The following is an 8,307-nucleotide window of genomic DNA, read 5'->3' as shown; positions in this document are numbered from 1 at the left end:
TCCTAGGGCAGTGATTGGGGACATTGCCCTGTGTAGGGTGCTGTCTTTTGGATGGGTTGTTAAATGGGTGTTCTGACTCTCTGAGGTCATTAAAGATCCCATGGCACTTATTGTAAGAGGGGTGTTAACCCTGGTGTCCTGGCTAAATTCCCAAGCTGTCCCTCATGCCATCACGGTCACCTAATCATCCCCAGCTTACAATTGGCTCATTCATCCCCTGTAACTATTCCCCAGGTCATTGCTGTAAATGAGAATGTGTTCTCAGTCAACCTACCTGGTACAATAACAGTATAAAAAATAGAATTATGCAAGAATGGGCTGCCATCAGTCAGGATGTGGCCCAGAAGTTAATTGACAGCATGCCAGGGCGGATTGCAGAGGTCTTGAAAAAGAAGGGTGAACACTGCAAATATTGACTCTTTGCATCAACTTCATGTAATTATCAATAAAAGCCTTTGACACTTGTGAAATGCTTGTAATTTTACTTCAATATTCCATAGTAACATCTGACAAACATTTCTAAAGACGCTGAAGCAGCAAACTTTAACACAAATATTTTCCACATTCTCAAAAATGTTGACCACGACTGTAGGAGAAGAAAGTGTGTGTAAACCGGGACATGTTTGATCAAGTGCATGAAATGTAGGCTTATTATATTCTTAGAAAAGTATGAGTTGGCCTAGGTCCATAGAGAAGACAGGTTTAGGAACCACAGGTGTCACAACAAATTGCAGTCATATGTTGTCATCATTAGGATGTTCATAATCAGTGAGTCAAATTTTCTGCTCACACAAGCTGGTAATGCAGTACAGTACTCATAGAAGAAAGCAATATGTCAGTGAATAAATTGGTAGGTCTTATGTTTCTGAAGTGTCATCCTCACAAGCAGATCTTGGAAGTCAGTCATATGTCATGCCTGGAACTGTTCTAGTCTGTAAACTACAGTATGTGGATTATGTAACTCACAAAATGAAGGCTATATTTAATTAGACCTTAAATAAAAATATAACATTTAATGACATTTTAGCCCCTGAAAAAAATATATTCATAGAAACAACACTACCTTGACATGATATACTGATCTCAACACTTAACCTGTATAAAATAATTACTTTTTTTATATTGTCTAGTCCATCTTTCTATGGGTTACCTTCAGGTTATTGTAGGATATTTTGAAGTTGACTCTTTTGTTATATTTACGTTTGTGTTTGTGTGTGTGTGTGTGTTAATGGGGTGATTGGTGGCTAATCGGGTACGTGTATTCCTCTCTCAACTCAACTTTGAAGGGAGCGTGTCTGAATTTCGCGGCACACGTTATGCCCCCGGCTCAAGCACGCCTCGCGTCGCACGGTAAAGTTCGACGGCCATATTGACTGTCTACACCTTCTCTCTTGCCCGGCGGTGAAACTGGCTCAGTCGCTTCATACATCACACTCCATACCAAGGCTGAGAAACTGCGGAGTGTCTAACGATAAAACAAATCGATCTATTTTGGTCGCGTTGGATATATAAAGTAGACTACCCTGTGGGCCCAGGGGAGGCAGTTTACCATTTTCTGAACGCAGTCCATCTACTGAGGTGAGTTTCTACTGGGTGTATTTCTTCGCTGGTGGCTTCTAAACAGCTCAGAATGAAGAGGATTTGCCCTGTGCTCGACGGTGGCTGTTTGTCGTCGTTACGCAGGCTTGTTGCCTACCTAAGTATAGTCTACGTGCGCTCTATATGCATATTGGTATTAATCCCATTTTTTTTTTTGTAATTGTGTAAATATTTGGTATCATGTTCCACGTTTTATTCAAGGGCATTACTGTGGTCCATCGACAATAGAACAACATTTTAAACGCTAAACATTTCAAAAGTTATCTAATTAGATAAGCGCTAGTGACTAGTGTTGCACCCTTAGGCTACTGTGAATCAACATTACGCTAATTGGAAACGTCATACACTTTAAAACGTTACATTTAATTCATTGTACTGGCATAGATAAGGAGTTGTGTTTATTTAGAAATATATATAATTTTAGAATTTATGAGATTCATGGACATGCTCCCCATTGTGGCATAGTGGAAACAACCTTGTGCAACTTTGTTGCAAGTGATTATATGCAGCATTTGTAACAGCTGTTTCTTTTTGCACTCTTGCGACCAGGGTCCTCAAAATAGCTTGCCAGTGGAGAGTTTTTCTTGGGCTTTAGATTTATTTTCGTGTTAGTAACTTAATTCAAATTTCACTTGTCGTCTCAGGCAGGGTTGCCAGGTTAAGCTAAAATGTCTAGCCCAATGACCATTCAAAACCGTCCCAAAAGGTCTGAACTAGACTATTTATGATTTTTTTTTCACATCAAAGAGAGGCGTTGCCATATTTAAACAATAAACCCTTTTTCCATAGAGTTATCGAGACAAATAAGAAGGAATATAATAGTAACTTGGGTTTAAAGCTAAATTTGGGTTTTAAAATTATAATTATTGCAAGGGATGACATGACTTAACAAAGGAATTTGAATATGTGGCAAGAGAAGAGAATTCGCCCTTATTAACCTCACCAGATCATTTGCACAAGGGGGTATGGTATATGGCTAATATAGCACAGCTAAGGGCTGTTCTTACGCATGATGCAACGTGGAGTGCCTGGATACAGCTGTTAGTTGTGGTTTAATGGCCATATATCACAAACCCCTGGGGTACCTTATTGCTATTCTAAAATGGTGACCAACATAATTAGAACAGTAAAACGTTATGTTTAATCATACCCATGGTATATGGTCTGCTATACCACATCTTTCAACCAGTCAGCATTCAGGGCTCGAACCAGGTTTATAATTGTAAATAAATCCCCTTTGCGCATGTGCATAACTGTAGATACATCTGACGGGAGAGTTGGACAGAGGATCTCAATCTCTGAGCAAGGAAAACTTGGTTAAACAAGGCCTACATCTCATTTCAGTTAGCCTAGACAAGATGTAGGTGTAACAGTATAGACTTTACGCTCTGCACACGTCAACAGTCACCCTCGAAGCACCGTTACGCATCGCTCCACAAAAGCCGCGGCGCTTGCAGAGCAAGGGGAACCACTACTTCAAGGTCTCAGAGCAAGTGACGTCACCACCGCTAACTAGCTAGCCATTTCACATCGGCTACATAGGCATGATGAAAACTGAACAATTTAACAGCTTGCTTAGTTCAAATTAACTGACTAATTTATTCAACATGAATAACGAGACGATTAAGAGGTAAGAAGTGTTTGTTTCCCAATAGGCTACTGAGGATGGGGTCATTTCAATGACTGAAATAAATATTAATAATATGTATGTGAACTGAATATGCTTGTCAACAGCCAGTGTTTAAATTTTATAATTTGTTTTACCTGTAGCACAATCTGACTGCTATTACCGTCAATCTAATGCATTCTAACAATTGCGATAGAGCTTTGATAATTTCCAATTTAATTAACCAAACATGTCCATTAATAATTGCATAATAACACAAGGCTACAACAACCATAAACTGAAGTTTCATTGCACAAATTGATTTGCAATGACTCCAGTGATATCGTCATTTCATATTTATTGCATCAAATGGTAGCCGACAATGGCATATACATTAATTGGCTACTTGATGACCAACAGTGGCAAATGTATCATTCCTCAGATTTTGCCTACTGTCAGTTTCATTGAGGACTTTCTCCATAAAAAGAGCCACATGAGGAAGTTCCATAACCTCCATTTCAAATTTCCCCAATATCCAAGAGCTAAGCATGCATAAGCACTTCGCTTGATACCGTTTTCTTTCAGCATTAAACATTAGACTGCACTTTAAACCAACTACGGCCGAATTCATCTAGTGTGCCCAAAGTATTTTTCCAGTGTTTTGTCTCCATTGTTTCTTGATGTGCATCAGTTTTAGCATATTAATGTTTTATGTTTAAAGAGTTGGAAATTGTCATTATGGAGACACCAATCTAAATAGCCTACATACACCTGGCAGTGGCTGTTCGAGCTTGTATGGCTCCCTGGGTGACCCCCCCCCCCCCCTTCAAATTCTGAACTAACTAATTTTTATTCAGACATTTGGAACAACACAATCATAACATTTAAAACTATATAAATATATATACAAAAATAAGACTCATATCAAAAAGAAGTAGCAAAGACAAATATAAACAAATTGTAGTATATAAATGATTACACTATTACTCTATTGCTAACAAAAACCACACAAATAAAACTAAATTGCACAAATCTTATCACACAAATAGAATAACACACTTTATAAAGAAGAGAACCTGATTATTACACTACTGCACTTCAAACAAGAAACACACAAACTATATTGCACAACTTATTGCTTTTGTACTGTACAAAGTTAGAGGTGTGCTATTTGATAGGTCTCCCAACTGGAAGCCCGAGGTAGGGGGAGAATCTGAGGTCAACCTACCCCTGCCCCCTCCCCATCTCGTACTTCTGAGTGGCAGACCTTCCCAGCGAGCCCACTCCGACAAGGTTAATTGACACGCATTCCCAAACAGTGACATGATATCATTGACGTGACGTGCAAAGGAGCGATAGAAAACCGACCACGCAAAAGTCACCTTTCGGGATATATATATATATATATATTTGTTTTTTTTTTGTGCGGGCGCCCCATGCCGCTCGTGGGAAGATGCCGCCCTGGGCGGCTGCCCATGTCGCCTATGTCTAAATCCGCCACTGGTAATAAGTTGTCACAGCATGCGTGCTGCTCACACACACACACACACCTCCGGCCCGACCCACCACTCACTCATCAATAGCCTGCCACAATGCCTCAGCAGCAGGTCACAGTGAAATCTATATTTAAGAGGAATGCCATGACGGCCACGGTGCAACTTAGAAGTAGCCCAAAAACCTGCAACAATTACATTTTCACCTGCAAAATCGTTTTTAAATGAGCCTAATTTAGCAGGAAAACAGCGAACGTGGCAACACTGTTCTCAGGGCACCAAATACTTTAGATCCTACAAACTACAATATGGGGTACAATGCATTTGGGCAGGTTGCGTTCTCCTGGCATCTGCGAAACCCAGTTTAGTCTGTTGGACCGCCAGATGGTGAGGCATGATTCATCACTCCAGAGAACTGCAGGAACTGCTGACACTCCAGCCACATGAGGTCTAGCATTGTCTTGCATTAGGAGGAACCCAGGGCCAACCGCACCAGCATATGGTCTCACAAGGGGTCTGAAGAGCTCATCTCGGTACCTAACGGCAGTCAGGCTACCTCTGGCGAGCACATGGAGGGCTGTGCGGCCTCCCAGAGAAATGCCACCCCACACCATGACTGACCCACCTCCAAACCGGTCATGCTGGAGGATGTTGCAGGCAGCAGAACGTTCTCCACGGCGTCTCCAGACTCTGTCACATGTGCTCAGTGTGAACCTGCTTTCATCTGTGAAGAGCACAGGGCGCCAGTGGCGAATTTGCCAATCTTGGTGTTCTCTGACAAATGCCAAACGTCCTGCACGGTGTTGGGCTGTAAGCACAACCCCCACCTGTGGATGTCGGGCCCTCATACCACCCCCATGGAGTCTGTTTCTGACCAGTTGAGCAGACACATGCACATTTGTGGCCTGCTGGAGGTCATTTTGCAGGGCTCTGGCAGTGCTCCTCCTTGCACAAAGGGGGAGGTAGCGATCCTGCTGCTGGGTTGTTGCCCTCCAACGGCCTCCTCCACATCTCCTGATGTACTGGCCTGTCTCCTGGTAGCGCCTCCATGCTCTGGACACTACGCTGACAGACACAGCAAACCTTCTTTCCACAGCTCGCATTGATGTGTCATCCTGGATGAGCTGCACTACCTGAGCCACTTGTGTGGGTTGTAGACTCCGTCTCATGCTACCACTAGAGTGAAAGCACCGCCAGCATTCAAAAGTGACCAAAACATCAGCCAGGAAGCATAGGAACTGAGAAGTGGTCTGTGGTCGCCACCTGCAGAACCACTCCTTTATTGGGGGTGTCTTGCTAATTGCCCATCATTTCCACTTGTTGTCTATTCCATTTGCACAACAGCATGTGAAATGTATTGTCAATCAGTGTTGCTTCCTAAGTGGACAGTTTGATTTCACAGTGTGATTGAATTGAAGTTACATTGTGTTGTTTGTTCCCTTTATTTTTTTGAGCAGTGTATATTGCTAAGAATGTGAGCGTAGGGGGATTCCCCAAGTGGGTCGCAAACCCAGGCCACTAGCACCAATGACAAACACCTTAACCACTGTCCCAGTAAGGGATATCTCTAGGGCATGTGCTAATTGGGCCAGTACAGTTATGCCTTGTCCAGAAGAAACCGTAAACCCTCCTCCCTAGGCAATTGTGTAGATCTGAAACAACTTGATAGGGGTAAGCAATAGAGTGAAGGCACTTGAATGTCAGCTCTGTTAAAGGTACACTTAAGAAACTATTATTGATCATAGTGTTCACTTTAACCATATCTAGTTACTTTAACCATATCTACATGTACATACTACCTCAATCAGCCTGACTAACCAGTGTCTGTATGTAGCCTCGCTACTTTTTACTGTTTTATTTCTTTACTTATTCTTTATCTAATACCCTTTTTGCACTATTGGTTAGAGCCTGTAAGTAAGCATTTTCACTGTAAGGTCTACACCTTTTGTATTCGGCGCAAGTGACAAATAAACTTTGATTTGATTCAGGAGTATCCTTAAAACAGGTTAATATGCCCCATCAACATTAGATAACTAAGTCCTCACATCAATGACGAGAAAATATTCAAATGAACTAAATGATAACTGACATGGACATGGTGGCGTAGCAGCAAGATGTGAACCAAGAGGACATGTTGAATACTGTGTAAATGAACATGCACAATGTAATAATGTATGTCAAAGTGTGTTAAATATATAAGTTGAAAACACTGTTAAAAGCACTGTGTGTATGTGAGTATCCTTGCCAACAGACAAAAATAGCTGTGAATGGAGGAGTGGTTAGCCAATCAGGGTCTTTCTTGATGGGCTTGGCAAAAGTAACAAGGTTTGATGTGTAATATCTTTTGGGGGGGTGAACTTTTCTTTGGAACCATCAGGCGAGGTCATGACAGAGATCGTACACAGTGTCACTCTTGTGAGCCTTTCACCCAACTCTCTGGAAATTGTAATGCCCCCATAAGGAGAGCCTAGTACAGTGTCTTGTTGTAGTGGGTTCTACATCTCCTTTGTTTGTATACCCTCTGTAGGATCACTCACACCACAACTAGAGATGTGGCCATCATCTGTAAACACACACACACGCACACCTCGCAAACCCATTGGCCCATGTGTTCAGCAGGCCTTCTCCACTCGCTTGTACCACTGCAGTGAAAGTATGAAATGAAGGGAATGGAGAGGAGGGAAACAGGATTCGTGAGGAGTACACTGACAGGGTGTGGAAAAGGCTTGTCACTTAGATGCCTGTAACTAGTTTTATGAGTGCTATAAGCCATGTCCTGTTAAAAGCTACTGCGTCAGAGAGAGCGAAAGAAAAATACAAAGGGAGAGAGATGAAAGAGTAATATGTGTGTGGAGAGCAGAGCCTGTTACTTTCTGCATGAATGGTGACCTGGAAGCTGTATCCGTTTGAGAGTGACACTCAGGATTTGGTGAATGGAGGGGTCAGGTAACACACACACACACACACTGCAGACAGGATTATAGCTTTTCTCTGCCTAAAAGTGAAAGTATTTGGCACCGGATGCTAATTAATGACCTCACAAAGTCGCAGGTTAAGGCTGCCCTGAGGTGGGTGGGGAAATCATAGGTCATCTTTCTCCCAAAGACCCACCGGAGGTCCTTTATAGAGACTAATATAGCTAGAATATATAGAAACCAGTCCTGCTCTAGGGATGAAATCTAAGCACCTGTGTCACGTTGAGGATGGTAATAGATATGATTGCTTCCTCTACATGTTAGAGAGGCATGTCTGGCCTGATATATTTCTATCTCAGCGTACCACAACTTTGTGCCCTACTAAACGCAGGGAGTCCAGGGACTTGACTACACCCTATAATTTATGAGGGAGATAAAAGGGAGATTAAAAAGTAGAGGAATAGCATGAAATGTCTATTTGGACTCAATACCTTATCTAAAATAGTTCATGTGTCCTTCAAAAGGGTAATTATTACTCTGAAGTTAGAATAACCTTTATTTTTCTTCCTTCGTGCTCAATTAGGGAGAAAGTTTAAGTTAGGAAGCAATGTGGAGCTTCTGCCCCTTCTTCCTCCATCATTCTCTAGTGATTCTGTCCACTCTTTTATCTCCTCTGTACCAGGTAAGTGGGGCA

The 8,307-nt window shown here is 42.0% G+C and overlaps 1 protein-coding gene across 1 annotated transcript in view; it reads left to right on the top strand.

Moving 5' to 3' along the window:
- Positions 1 to 1,374: 1,374 nt before the first annotated feature.
- Positions 1,375 to 8,307, top strand: part of LOC135519148 (radixin) — a 61,311-nt gene continuing 54,378 nt past the window's right edge. Inside the window, exon 1 of the mRNA XM_064944224.1 lies at positions 1,375 to 1,578. The gene's annotated coding sequence lies outside the window, so the exon portion shown is untranslated. The remainder of the gene's footprint in view (positions 1,579 to 8,307) is intronic.

The sequence above is a fragment of the Oncorhynchus masou genome, chromosome 29 (genome assembly GCF_036934945.1).
Source record: "Oncorhynchus masou masou isolate Uvic2021 chromosome 29, UVic_Omas_1.1, whole genome shotgun sequence".
Taxonomy (NCBI): Eukaryota; Metazoa; Chordata; class Actinopteri; order Salmoniformes; family Salmonidae; genus Oncorhynchus; species Oncorhynchus masou.
This window is presented reverse-complemented; position numbering and strand designations above follow the sequence as displayed.